The sequence below is a fragment of the Akebia trifoliata genome, chromosome 7 (genome assembly GCF_017979445.1).
Source record: "Akebia trifoliata isolate Shusen 1 chromosome 7, ASM1797944v1, whole genome shotgun sequence".
NCBI lineage: Eukaryota > Viridiplantae > Streptophyta > Magnoliopsida > Ranunculales > Lardizabalaceae > Akebia > Akebia trifoliata.
Window position 1 is genome coordinate 7,978,947 of NC_141381.1, and position 16,014 is coordinate 7,994,960.

Consider the following 16,014-nt stretch of genomic DNA (forward strand, 5'->3'; position numbering starts at 1 on the left):
TATAAAATAAGGGAGATTTAAAATCATATTTTTATTTAGATAATAATTATTTAATTTTTTTTTAAATATTTTAATTAAAATATACAAAATCCCGATTGACTTGGACAAGTTTTTTCAACTTGTCCGAGATTTTCAAAAATAGTATCCTAGGCATCTCGTTCATCTTGCGAGATTTTGCACATGAAATGCCTTGTCTATCCATCATGTTCATGGACGATACCGAGATGACTTGGGGTGATTCATCTTCTTCTCGGACGATATTTAAAATCATGATTGAAAATAAAAATATTTCTAGGATAAATCAAAAGATATGATTGAGATTATGACCATACGGTCCAAGTGGGGAAACTTTCATAATGTGGTTGCCTTGCATTTGGACTCCTCTATGAATAATGTGACATACTTAGTGGTGGACTCTTAGAAATATCTTTGTTCATATTCTTTTGATCGTTTTCTTGTTCTTTTAGAACCTTCAACTTGAATTATTGAACTCCCAAGAATTTAGAGAATTTTATCGGAATAATCCCAAATGTTAGTGAAGATGTTATTTATAATCTTTTCTTATTTATTTATTTAGGGTGGAATATACAATTACAGGGGATTAGGAAGATTGAATAAACGGGGCTAAGATCCATAGCTCAGTTAATTTGACACATTGTAAAGCAACTTTGAGGTCGTGGGTTCAAGTCCAACTTACCAAACTACAAAAAAAAGTCTGAACAAATGAAAACATATATTAAGATTCAATGGCTTAAAGATAGGGAAAACATTGTCTTGAAGCCCTCGATCAAGTCGATTTCTTGCGTTTGAATCCTAAATCAAATGTCTAGATATCACCAATCAAGATGATTTTTTTATTCTTTGGATGGGTAAAGTGGACTTGAACTCGGGTCCTCAAAGTTGCATTGCAATTTGTTGACGAATTTGTCAATTGATCTAGTTGTCGAGGGTCAATCAATCAAAGCTGATTTTTGATGTACAAGTTGTTATATTTGATATGTTAGATTAGAGAAAATAAATAGAAAATGATATAAAATAAATTATTAATACTGTAAAATATTATCTTATTATTGAAATAAGTAAAGTTTGTATTGGACACAATAGCTTTAAGATAGATTTCGCCATTGTGATGTGCTAATAGTCTTTGGACAATTGTCTCTTAAGATACAATGCTCCATACGTGTAAAAGGCAACACTCCTAGTGTACATGTACAATTGAACTTGTATTGTGATTTGTATTCTCAAGAACACAACAAGAAATCTCTTGAAAACAGAAGGGCACTATGCAAATTAAAAACTCGAAAATTGAATAATGCAAAAGAGGTGTGGCGTCTCGCCAAACGCTAACACAAATCCCTAGGTTAAATCTCAAGATACTAGGTGGCACCTCGAAATTTGGACATGATTCCCTCTGTTTATATTAGTGTTTCATGGAACTCGAAAACCTGATAAGTCAATATCCAACAAATCCTGCATATAAAATGTGCCAAAAGTATACAAGATGCGGAAGACTATAAATTGCCAACAACATAGGGTTAAATCAGAGTTGCGCAAAAGGTAATAATATACAGGATTACAAAAATTTATCTTCTCTAACATAGACCTATCACTTGGCCCAAAAACTATACACACATCCTGGACGAAATGACTCATAGTGGAAGTAGTCCCATTGCTCATCAGGTAACAGACTCTGGTCATCGATCTGACGATCCAGATGCTCATCGACTGACAGCTCTACACTCACATCACCAACTGTAGTCTCTGTAACTAAAAAAAAGATGGAAATAAAGGGTGAGTAACAATAGTTACCCAGTAGGTCCACAAACAATTCCAACTAATAACCTTACTTAACGTGATCGAGTAATCATACTGAATTATTTCAATACATGCAAAGCTTTACAAATTAAACTACGATTAACTGATATATATAACCAAGGATATGAAATTAAACAGTTTAAAGTTCCACATAACACTAGTCATCAATACTCACTATACATTTTCATTCTTATACAAATATAATTGACAACATTAAAATAGTAAACATGATTTTCAGTTTATAATTCAAATTAGAACAACATATACATATTACACAATGGTGGAGTAGTGGAATTAGAGAGTTGGGATTCACGACTGGATCGCTTCTAGTCGGGACATGATGTTACAACATTTTACTAGTTTTTAGTTCTTGATTTTGTGGTCGGTCGCTGTGCTTACCACACTGGATGATCATTTATCCGACTCAGGTGGACTGTTTGACGCGATCGTAAGCAAGGGGTCTCTTTTCGATGTGTCAAAACGTTTGACTACTTTAGATTGTTAGTGATCACTAACTAATCATCTTCGTCTATGCTTATCAGGCGTGCATGTGATTCCCAAAATATACAACTCCATTCATATACGACCACCTTTACAATATAAGTTCACTGGTAAAGATAGAGAAGAATGGACTCGGATTCCAGTTGTGACTCCACTCTCATACGCATCTCATACCACGTATGAACTTGGTTGTTCCTACCGTACATCCTACGATAGTATATTGCTCCAGATGATACGACGTACTATCCCTTTAAGCATTCATAAGCTCTTTAACAGCTCACAAAATATATATATATTATTTTTTATTTAAAAATAAAAGAGAAATTAACACTATAAGGTTGAGAATGGATATCTAGTTCCTACCATGCAACAATGGCCCATCGGCCTAAAGTAAATAAATGAACGAAAACATAAACTAGTGTCTTGCACTAACAGAAATTAAATAAACATACAACCATAATAATTATCACTGGATATCCATTCGCCAACCTACACACAACACATCAATGTAAAATGTAGACATCACCTCTCGGGTATGATTCTAGCATTTTACCGTTTCATCCCTTTTTCCATCTTTCGGTATTTTTGCTTATTAAATTTTCAAGTCCAACATTTATTTTTCAAGCTTTCAAATTCATTTTGATCATTCAATTGAAAAGCTACCAAATTTGAGTTAAAATGGGGTCCTAATAAGTGTGCGAAATCAAACTGCCAAAATTGGTGAAAATTTGGCTAAGTGTTGGAAACTCGATTTTTCAAGTTCTTGAAATTGAAATGGATTTTTGAAAATGAAAGCCTTAAACATGAGATTTGACACCATGTAATTTTTATTGTCTGATTCAAAGTAAAAAGATATTCACTTTTGAAAATCTGACGAAAACATCGAAATTTATATTTTGTTCTTGAAATCAAAATTTGGATTTTGATTATTTGAGATTTAGATTTTGAAACCATTTCCATTGATCCGAAATAGGGGGTAAAACCTTAATTATACTAAAAAATTAAAGAAAATAGAAAGTAAAAATTAAAGAGGACATTTATTTAAATATTTTTAATGAAATAAAGGGTGTTCAAGCATGTATAAGCTGTAGGGAAATTATAGAAAAAACCAAATTTGAGTTTGGCCAATTTTTTTGGTTTGACGGCGGCGCCATTAGCTCCTGATGGCGGCGCCGTCAGCAAGCTCCAACTTGTTCGAATTTTTTATTTTTTTGATCAAATTTTCGGGTTTCCTCCTCCGTTCTCTGAATCCATTAACCTTCCCATAAATTTAATGTTTAAACTTGATAAAAACATATCAAATCTCTAATTCTTATCATGAATTGAAAATTAAACAAAGGATTTCGACGATTTACAAATATGACATGTATTCGATAAAAATTCTTAAATGCATGTTTCGAAATCTACGATTACCATTAGGAAGTGAAAGTTCCCTATCGAAGTGTGTAGTTTTCGGATGTGGAAAGCTAACACAAAAATCAAGGTTGGATGGCGTGAGAGTTGAGGTTGGGCTGACTTGGTTGCAAAACGAATGAGGGTTTTGCAAAAAAATTTATGACGACACTCTCCTTCTCTTCTACAATAGAAGATGAACCTTCTACTAACGAGATAAAGCTCCAAGTTGGTGGTATCCAAACTCACTTGCTGATTTTGATAAGATATAAAAAGAAAGAAAGAAAAGTAAAGATCCAAGGTGATGAGAAAAGTGAAGCTCGTTGATGTCGACGACTTTTTGTTCTTCGTCGATGATCAACTCGGACTCGTTTGTGATAAAACTTGATGAGAATGGGTCAAAACCTTGGGTTGAGAATGGGTTGGTGTTTGATTCTTTGGAGAAGAAGAGAAATAAATAAAACAAACTCAACTTTCTTTTATATACAAAAGGGATAAGGGCATCTTTTGTAATTATTCCATTTATTTCTAGTTTTGACGGTAACTTGACTATTTGGACTCGAAAAATAACAAATGAGTATTCTATTTCAAATAATTTTTTGTTGCAAACCTAATGGTGCGGTCAAATTTTTCTGATTCTCACTTTAATAAAAAATTCATTATTTTAGGTCCTACTCAACACAAAATTCGAGGATTTTATATCTTTTTCATCGGACCTTGAATTTGAGCTTGCTTATAGGTTAAAATATATATTTTGACATTTCTGAATCTAATGGTGAAGTTGATTTTCATTGAAAATAAACGTAACAAGATTCGAATATTTTACCCTAAGTCTTTCTTTTAGAATTTTCTCAAAATTTCACTATTAGATTTTCTCGAGATACGAATTTAAAACACGGGGTATTACAAGAGGGATCAAATGAAAATTTATAGAATTAGAAGTGTCTTTCTGGACAGTCACCAAGATTGGCGAAAAGTGTGTTTGGGTTGTTCTTCTTAGAATAGTCATGAGTTGACACCATTTGTGTTTCTTAAAGAACAGTCACGAGTTGTAACTCATTGAGTTCAACTTGGTTCAACGAATTTTTAGCAAATTAAAAACTAGAAAATTGAATAATGTAAAAGAGGGAACAAATGATAATTTATAGAATTAGAAGTGTCTTTCTGGATAGTCACCAAGATTGGTGAAAAGTGTGTTTGGCTTGCATATCTTAGAATAGTCACGAGTTGACACCACTTGTGTTTTTTAAAACAGTCAGAGTTAATCTTTAGGCAAAACCAAATATGTGATGAGAAACGCTTCTGTTTGAATCTCAAAGTCTTTCAAAAGTTTATGAATTTTTAACTTCTTTTGAACCTCAAGGGTTTTAAAAAAAATTGATATCAAGATGGTAACCTTAAATTCGGGGTTCCCATTATCCTTTAGGATTAACATTGATCAAGCTTGAGAACAAAATGCTCATAGTTTGATAGGAAGCACTGCACTAAAGATAATTGAACACAATTTTTTTTTTAAATAAATAAAAAAAATGCCCCTAGTGTAAGAAAAAAAAAAGAAGTGCCCCTTATTACGAAAGTGTGAAATATTTGATTATCACAAGCGTAATAAAGATTTAACTTTTGATTTTGACTTTTTATATTGAAGATATTGAGTCAGGCTCAAGATAACAAAATATTTTCTTTCGAGATTCATTATAGAATTCACCCTTCTCCCCCTTAGTTCATTTGGGGAAGCAAAAAAAAATTTAGATCAATCGTAGACAAGATACTTGTGGCTTCTGAGTCATTGTCTGGTTTAAGCTAAGAGTTGAACTTGATCATTCAGATTTTAGATGTTTCAACTCGGACCGTCTTTTAGTATGGGGATTTTCTTCTTTTTTTTTTCTTGCTCTAACTTTTGCCTAGATTGCCCTTTCAGGTTTTCAAACTAGCGAGCATGCTCTAACTTTTGCCTAGATCACCTTTTTAGGTTTTCAATCTAGCGCATTTTTTTTTGCTCTGATTGTTACCAAAGTCGTCCTTTTAGATTTTCAACCTTGAGAGCTTGCCTTAATTTTTGCCTAAACTGCCCTTTTCGGGTTTTCAACTTAGTAGATTTTTTTTTTCTTTTCTTCCCTTTTGAACTTCTGGAGTTACTGTCTGATCATACTTTACTACCTTCCTTGACTTTTTCACACGGTACTTAGGGTAAGCTTAGGACTGGGCATAAAAGGAAATGTATTTTGAGGCTCAAAAACTCAAATGCCCGTTGTGTGGCATTGTTTCCTTTTTCTTTAAATTTTCTTCCCCATTCTAACAATATTTCTTTTTTTGGAGAATCTTTTTTTTTTTTGATGTGGTCGGGCCTGAAGTAACTTCTCAAGTTACTTACGTACTCCAGAATTTTGGGATCAGACCAAAACATAGTTTGGATTTTTCCCTCTCTTGGGTTGGGTGATCGAGTTGAGAAAGAAAAATATTTTTTTTTTTGAAAAAGACTGCAAAGGGTTGAGAAAGAAAATATTGAACTAGGTAGCAGGAAAATTGATTTGGCCTAAGATGACTTCCTTAAATGTAGTACCGCTTGATCTGGTCAAGATTGGTTGGTTCTAGTAATTCGATTCCATCATAATCTTGAAGTCTGACAGCTTTTCTAGGCAATATTTCATTGATGATTAACGGAATTCCCCAATTTGGTTTGAACTTCCCTCTAGGGTAAAAAATAGGTGATCGATTTTCTTTAAGTACTAAATCCCCGACTTGCAAGTGCCAGGCCTTGATTTTCTTGTCAAATGCACGGGCGACTCTTCTTTGATATGCCTGCACATGGTACAGATCTCTTAGTCATTTTTCTTCGATCAAGTTTAATTCTTCATACCATTGATGAACCCAATCTACTTCTGATAACTGACTTTCCAACAAGACCCTGAGAGACGGGATTTCCATTTCAACTGGCAAGATTACTTCCATGCCATACACTAAGGAGTAGGGAGTAGATCCTGTGGAAGACTGTATTGAAGTGCGATATACCCATAGCACGAATGATAACTTCTCTAACAAATCCTGGTGCGATTGACACATTTTCCTGATGATTGTCTTGAGTTTTTTTTGTTGGCTGTTTCAACCTCTTCATTAGTCTAAGAATGTAGAGAGATGATTTGTGATGCTGAATTTTGAACTTTGAACATAGAGTAATCCTCGACTTTGAAGTGTGACCCATCATTAGAGACTAATACCAAAGGTACCCTGTATCGACTTATGGCATTTGCTTTGATGAATTTTGCAACTTGAGATGTAGTGAGGACAACATTGACATATTTTGTAACATCTTCTTTGATCTCATTCGTATTTTCATTCCATCGAGCGAGTATGTATTTCGTGTTGGATAACACCCAAGATTGCACCTAACATATCCTCATAGGATCACGTGAATAAGTTTTTTGAAATTTCTGAGTAAATTCATTATTCCTTCATGTTCCTTTAGGGATATGATGGTTTCTATTTGAATTTCTTTAGGAATTATTTTATGTTCCGAAGTCAATGACCTTGGCTTTCTCGATTAAAAGTTGAGCCCGACTCTTATCTTCTTGTTCAAGAAAGAAATTTATCATTGAAGCCAGATTAGTAGTTAATTCATTAATGCGCTCGAGGTATTCAAAAATTTCCTTTATTCAGATAGGGCAACAGACGTAATTGTAAACTTGACAAACTAACTAAACTCAACAGGGAAAGAGTAGACTCGATCTAAAGAAAACATGACATTGATGAATTAATAAAAAAAAATTAGACTTAGGCTAACTCACATAACTCATGGAAACTCAAGACAAGTACCCACAATGAGCTTGATTAGGACTGAGGACGGAGACATTGCTTACAACCGGCAAGATTGAGGCACGGTGATTTTCAAAGAATAACTGTGTAATTTTGAAAAATTTTGGGGTCATTTCTGACGATTCACTTGGTGTTGATGTTCGTTCTAATTGATCAAACTGGTGACCCTAACAAAACGGTGAGTGATCAAGCTTAGGTACAATAATAACCTTGTAACCCCATCAAATGTGGATTATCAATTTTAGTGTTACCCCCTTGATAATATTTTAAATCTGAGATTTTATTGAATTCTGTGCACCAATCCATTAAATAATTCATTCATGTAATGATTATTTTAAAAGAAAAAAAATGATTATATTGAATAACAACTTTCAACAAATCTGATTAAAATTTTTTTTCTTTGCAAATCATTTTTTCTTTTCTTTTCCTTTGGAAAAATATTTTTCTTCTTTTGAAATGGATTGGGACCTGAATGAATACCATTTTGATCTGAATAATCCAGCCCATCGTAATTGTTGGATCGAGATGGACTAGGTCATTATGAATCATTACCACATTTAAAATGAATTCTTTATTAGGTTGGTGCACCCATTGACATAATAGCTTTGAATCAGGTTAAATAAAAAGTTTGGTTATCTTGAGGACAAAACTGTAATTTCCTGATTTCAACAATTTGTAATGTTCATTTTCGAAAAATAACCCTGGAACACCCATGATAAGTTCGAGTCGTGACATATAGGGAGGTTTTTAGACTCTAGGTTTACTACGTGCAATGCATTTTATCTAGCCACCCTTGCCCAAGTACACCTATATACCTCTCAAACATACTCAATCAGATGGTACGTGGTGACTTGGTTTGATATACCATATAGGTGATAATCTAAGACTCTAACTCAAATCTTTGAAGTAAAAAACAGTCAGTTTAATCTCCAGTTGAGAGGTGGTGCACGATGCTTAGTAAGAGCACTCTTAAGTCACCTCTCTTCTAGAATAGACGTAGTATATCCCCCTTGTACCATAGTACATCGGGACATGATCTCAATTAGGCACTGATTTTAACCAAGAAGTGCAGTTGGTGAACTTAGATTAACTTTGATATGCCGTATAGGTACGAGTCTAGGGTTGGCTATTGGAACATGTGACTTCGCGGCTTACAATAAGACAAAGGCTCAGGTCGCTCCAGCCTAGATGCATCGATATACCTTTTTGTGTCATCTGATCAAACGGTACTGATGCCCCAATTTTATATACCATAAAGGTACGTAACTGGAGTTATGATTTTCATGCATGACGTCACATCTCACGAGGAGACTGGGTCATACACTAGTGCCACGTTGGCTATAAGGGACATGCAAGCGTGCAAAACGATAAAATTGTTAATGGTGTGTGCAAAATAGGGTGAGGTGTGCCCGGGGCATTGTTCAAACAAATGGGCCCATGGGCATGATCATTTCATCACACCATTAATACCACATGAATACTAATATCAATCCAATCACATCATTAAGATCAAGATAAGCATATCAAGCATACATCTCAATCAAGATCATGGCAATGTTAGATAGGCAATTAACATAAGAACTAACAATCGGATTCGATCTTTGAAACAAGCATACCATTTTTAGTCCAAAAATATATTATTTATTTTTTTTGTATATGGTCCAATCAAGGGTTATTTTGGGTGACTCAAAATAATTCAGGTTTTCTAAGGATGTTAAATTGAAGATAAAATGATGTTTGAGGATGGGGAGATTTTTTTTATAAAAAACCACTAAAAGCAAAAGTCTAAAAAAAAAATATCATGTAACTTGCAAATGAGTCGTTATTGCTATACCACCTTTTATTAAGGTCACACCAATTTATAGTTTGCAATCATAAACAAAATTAGCCAATATCTAAATGTGGTGTATTATAGGTAAAAGTTGGTGTGACAATAGAAAAATATTCTCTTTATCATTATTGCAACCAGTAAGTCCCTTTTTTTTTTTTTTTTTTTTCTTTTTGTTGTATTTTTTTGTTGTTGTTGTCAAAGATCCACGATTAAAAAAAATCAAAGGCAAATCGGACATAGAATGACCGGTTGCCCCAACCAATTATCAATCTCATCGAGATCGACTTAAATCAATTGGCTCATAAATCCCAGCTTGAACCGTGACTACAAGAGCTGTAAGAGTAGTAGAGGAAAAGTTTCCAATGAAAGAGAAGAATCTAGAGGTGACTGGTTCTTGTGCGCCAAAAAAATAGATCCCTTTAGATGCGCCAACTGGACCACCAGAATCAAACACAAGAATTCCAAGACTCGATCTTAAAGATCCAACTTCAACAAAATCCCTAATTTTCTCCCCTGTTTTTTTTTTTTTTCTTAATTGAACCATCCAAAATCTTGAAAAACTACTTAGATAATGATAAAATAACATAAAAACCATACCAAAATTTGATATTTTGTGTTTATCACAAAACCCTTAAAAACATTGAATAATCCTCAAAACATGCAAAGTTATTTAAAATTTAATTCTCGCATATCTCAAGCTTCTACTTTTCTCCGAACACCAAATCAAATATGGGGATTAAAAAAAACGAGTTGAATTTCATGATTTTTTTATTATCGGATAAAATCCACTTCTTTGAGGTCAAAACTTGGTTTATTCAAAAGCAACAATAGAGGCGCGAAGTTTTATAAAAAAAATCGTAGAAACAAATCGAAGAGACTAAGAAGCTGAACGAAGTCGAACCTAGAGCACAAATAATTCTAAATCTTAGCAAGAGAGCAGAGACGATGAGCGATCTAACACTTGTGAGGAAGATAACAGTGAAGGAAACAACAGTCAGAACCCCGAAAGTTTCTTGATCTGCGACTGTCGTTTTCTTCTCTGATTCTCCAAAGATCCTGAAGGTCCATCGTGTTAATAGGCGAGATTTGATCTACTAGAGTCATCCTTCAATGACTAGCTTCCATTACTTATCAATGTTTCCATTAAAATCGCAGAGAGAGAAAGAGAGAGAGAGAGAGAGACGTCTCTCTTTGCTGTCCCATTCTATTGGAGAAGAAGATAGAAATAAATAAAAATCAAATTTTTACTAGTGGCACACCACCCTAAAACTGATGTATTTGTTGTTGTTGGCAACAACACGCCTAAAAAGAAAATGATTTTTTTGTTTTGACTTTTTTCTTGCAATTCTTTTTTAAAAACAAACCTAACATCACAATTGGTTGCTGCTGCCAACAACATGCCTAAAAGAAACTCTTTTTTTTGCTTGATTTTTTGTGTAAATTTTTTTAAAAAGAAACCTAACATCACCCCGTATCTCATCAGTTGCGTGCCCAACAATATCATTATGTTTTGCCTCCTTATTTTCTTTTGAAAAATGTTGGACTATGTTGGAGTCTCCCACGTTTTGATTGATACCACAAAAAACATATCCAACAAAAAGAATATCCAAACTTCTAAAATCAATTCAACATCATTCCATTCTCAACGAAACTAACCTCTTTTGAAATCTTGCATCGTTTAAGGTAATTCCGATTGACCATAGATTGAACCATAAAAAAAAAGTATGCCAAAACAAAATATTCCAAATTCAAACCAGTGATCAATAATGGAGCCAAAAGAAAAAAAAATAATAAATAAATAAATAAACAAAAATAAACAGACAATCAACTAAAAAATAAAAAAAGGTCCTTCTGGCAATGCTCCCATACTTGGGGTTTTTCAAGTCTGATCCTCAAATATCCTTAGAGGAGTCGTCACTAAAAGTGCCATCGATCCGCGGGGTGTGCAGATCCGCTTTTGATTTTTGAGATTTGGGAGTCGCCACCTAGTTATTACGGTTTAGAAACCGAGCATTGACTCTAACAGGTAAAAACAACTAATCTATGGATAAAAAAGAAACTACGGTTCGGGGATCACGTTATGGGGTTGGAAGGTATTAGGCACCAACCACGCCTGACAAACGTCGGTCTCTACTATTTTCCAAAAAAATGATTACATTATTAAAAAGACCTAAAAAAAATAAAAAAAGTAAATAGAATAAAAAATATATATACTTATACAATGATCACAACGATTTGTTCCCTCAGAATTGGTAGAATGACTCCTCGTTTTATTTTCGTCGCTCGATCTACTTCGGATCTCCAAGATGAAGTACATCTTTCTTAGATCTGAGTATTTTCTAAATTTTTTTATGCATTTCTGGGTATTTTTTGAAAAGTTTTTGGAAGTTTTTCTATAAAATCTAGGGTTTGGATGATAAGTAGAAAGTTAGGGCTTCAAAATCAGGGTTTGGGGAAGGCTAGGGAGACTTTTGACCTACTTTTTTTAAGATTTATTTTGACCTGCAAAATTAGGTTGTGGAGGTTCTTATTTATAAATTTTTTTTCGAAGAATTAGGGTTTGACTAGGTCTCCTTTTAGATAAGGTGAATTAGGATTTTGACTTAAGTCTTGTTTGATTGACTAGGTTTTTTTAGATTAAGGTTTTAATTGGGTTTTGACTTAAGTCTTATGAGATTGACTTGATTTTTTAAATTAGGTTTTAATTCTTACGTACAATGAAAGAATATATTTTTAATTTTTGAAGAACCTCCCTTAATTATATTTTTAATTATTTGGACCCCATATGGAAGGTTCTTTTAATAAATATCAAAGGGTCTCCACTTAAATAAGTGAGCAACCATCAACAATTTTGCCTGAGGATTTGATTGGTTAATTTTTTTGGTTTAGATTTTTAAATTAATTTTATTAAGGTTTCACTTTAAGTTAATGTTTTATTTATTAATTTTACAATTTAAAATTTTTTTTAAATTGGAAAATTATCGTTTTGCCCCCTAAAGAGAACTTTTTCATTTCAAGTCTTTTTTCGATGTTCCGGGATGTTTTGGAATCGATTTTTCATAAGGAATTCAATGAGAGTATGGGTTTGTCTCACTTACGAATTGTTTGCATAAAACGATTGTGAACCTTATGAGGGGCATTTATGTAATTTTGTCAAATTTGATGAAAATTGACGGAATGGTTTATTCGATTTCAATTTGTTATTTTATGTGTTCGAAAGGGTTTTCCTAAGTATAATGTGGGCTCTAGGGATGTTTTGATGTTAGGGGTATTTTGATAATTTGGTCATTTAATGATTTTTATCGTAAAGCCTCTTTTTATCTACAAAATGACGATTTTTATGTTTTAGGGGTTATATTTTTCTAGCGTAGCGTGATTTCTAAAGTTTTGTTAGTTTGAGATACGTCATCCAAATTTTTGAAATATATCTAGTAACAAAATAAAGTATTGGAATAATCATTCATCATTGGGAACCGTCGCAATCAGGTTGACGAGTTGATTAATCAGGTGAGTGCAAAAAATAGAGTGTCTACACTAGCAAATAAATAAGTTTTGAATATTTTTTTATCTTAATCTACTCAAACAAAACTAATGTTTGTAGATCGGTAAGTAAATCGGGTTTATCACATATAATAATTAAAAATTATGATTCCCTTTTTAAATGGACAACTATAAAAATCAAAGTAAAACTATCGAAATTAAGTATGATTTTACTTGACCTTATCTAAGGTTAAACCATCAGAACTCTTGATAAGTAAAATTGGATTTCAATACTTATAAATAAAAAGTGGATCACCTAAGAATTTTAAGCAAGATAGATTCAGAATAAGTTAATTCACTATATGTTGATTTAGCTTTATTGACATCTCTAACGAAGGTTTAGCCAAGAAACATTACAAGAACAATAATCGAACAATAAAATAAAAAAGAGAGATATGAGAAAAGAAAAAATTATCTTTATTGATTTTGAAATCGAATCTGGTAGAGTTTCCTTACAAAAATCAAAACTAGGAAAGAAAGAACAGAAAGTATGAAAATCCTAATTCTCTAAACCTAATTGTATAGATATCTAGTCTTTATCTTTTTAAGGTTCTAGTTTGGTCCCCTATTTATAAAGAGACCAGATTAGGGTTTTAGAGTTTCGGAACACTTTCGTGTTTTATAAGGATTCTAAACCCTAGTTTGTTAGGTTACAAATCAAGTTGCTTTACTAATGTATGAATCTCGAGGTACATTTTGCTAATGTCACCGCGTCACTTAAGGGGTTCATCTCACTGCGATGCTTGTGGACCCAATTTGAATCTTAGTTTGCAACCTTGTCTTGGGTCCTGGATTGTAATGAATGCTTTAGATTTTTCTAATTCATCTCTGAAAAATTTATGATTTTTTCCTATTATACGAAAATAAATATAATTAGTTCTAAAATACATCATTTAATTAAAAGCAATAATTATTATGGACTAACAATGAATTATATCTAATTAAAATATTTATTGTAGATTTTATCCATAAAGTCTATGAAATTAAGGCTCTAAAAATCACTTTGTAGACCTTAATCAATGATTAACATCAAAAATAAATTTAGGCAACAATCTTAAATTAGTCAATCTTTTTAAAGAACCATAATTAACATGCTCTTCTCTACCGTACCAGACATAAAGTAACTCAAGCATGTAAGTAGAAGAATTAATTTTATTAATATTAAAAACTTTAGGTACAGTAATCATTACATTCATTTTAACTAGACCATCGGTCAAATACCCTTTGCCTACATATATCCCATTCTTAGTAAGTACAAATTTGTCAAATTCAAAAATCAACTTTAAACCCTTCTTTATAAGTAAAGATTTGGATACAAGATTTTTTTGGATATCGGGTATGTGAAACACATCTTTTAAAATAAGATTCTTCCTTGAAGAAAATTTAGTACAACCTTTCCTTGACATTCAACTGTTGAAGTCGAAGAATTTCCCATAAATTACTTTTTCCCATGTTCCACTTTTTTATATTCTAAAAAGAAATTATTGTCAGAACATATACATCTTGTGTCTACTCACCATTCCCTAGTATTTCCAACTAAGTTGATTTCAGAGATAACTGCAGAAAGATTGATGTCCTAAACAACTGTCGCAAGGTTTTCTACTTTAGTCAATTGGACTTGAATGGGTATATTCTTCGATGAATCTTGCTTTTTGTATTTATAACAATTCTTTGCTCAAGGTTCAGGTTTATTGCACACATAACAATTCCTCTTGAATCTTTTATAATCCCTACTTTTAGGACCCAAGGTACCTAGGTGGGAGAATTTTCTCTTTTTATTGTTAATGTTTGACTTAAGTCTTTTATCCTCCATAACATTGGCCTTAGATTTCATAGAGTGATTCCTGACTTTTTTTTCACTCATACAATTGTCTTCTTCTCAATCCTTAACCTTACAATCAAGTCTTACATAATCATTTGTTTATGTTTATGTTTTAAATAGTTTTTGAAATCTTTCCACGAGGTTAAAAAATTTTAATTATACATGTCACTTGAAATATTTCATTAACTATCATAACTTCTACATGAATTTCATGCAAGATAATTTGAAGATGTTGGAATTGACTCATAATAGTCTTGACATTCACCATCTTAAAATCAAGAAATCGACCAACAATGAATTTATTTTGTTTCAACATATTTTATTTTACATTTTTTATTTAAGGATTCTCACAACTCTTTTGAAGTTTGGATTGTACTGTATACATTGTATAGTGTGTTGTCCAATCCATTGAGGTTGCAATTTTGGCATAAAAATAGAGTGTTTCCAAGCCTCGACAGTGGCAATAGTAGTCTTGTCTGTTTCATTCTCTTGCAGAACATGGGCATTCTTAGTTGAAAATTTGGCTAGATTTAATGTTGTCAAATAGAACAACATTTTCTGATGCCATCTCTTGAAATTATACCTGAAAGCGCCCTCGATCCGCGGGGTGCGTGGATCCGCTTTTGACCCTTGAGGTTTGGGAGTCGCCACCTAGTTATTGTGGTCTAGGAACCAAACTGACTCTAAAATGGATAAAAAAGAACTAGTCTACTATAGAAATCTGAATCCGGGGATCATGTTACGGGGTTGGAAGGTTTTAGGCACCAACCCCGCCCGGCCAATGCCGGTCTCTACTTATCCCAAATAGATCTACATTGCTACTGATAAACCTAGATTAAAAAAAATAAAAAATAATTTACCTTTGATCTGCAAAAGTGTTATTCCCTCAGATCTGGTTAGAATGGCTCCTTGTATCGTATTCCTTACTTCGTTCTATCTCCGGATCTGATTCTTGATCTCCGAGGTAAGATATCTTCTTCTTGGATCTGAGTGCTTCAAATTTGTTGTGGATTTCTGGGATGTTTTTGAGAGATTTTTGGGTGTTTTTTAGGTTAAAATTGGAGTATGGGTGTTAGGGAAGGAGTTGGGGCTCCAAAATTAGGGTTTTGGGGAGGTTGTGGAGGCTTCTTCACCTACTTTTCCTAGGGTTTTTTCTTTGATACGAAAATGGGGTGTGGAGGCTCTTATTTATAAAGTTTTTTAGAAGCATTAGGGTTTGATTAGGGTTTCTTTTAGGGTTTCAATTAGGGTTTTGACTTAGTCTTTAGGGTTTTAGGGTTTTGACTTTAGTCTTATGAGATTG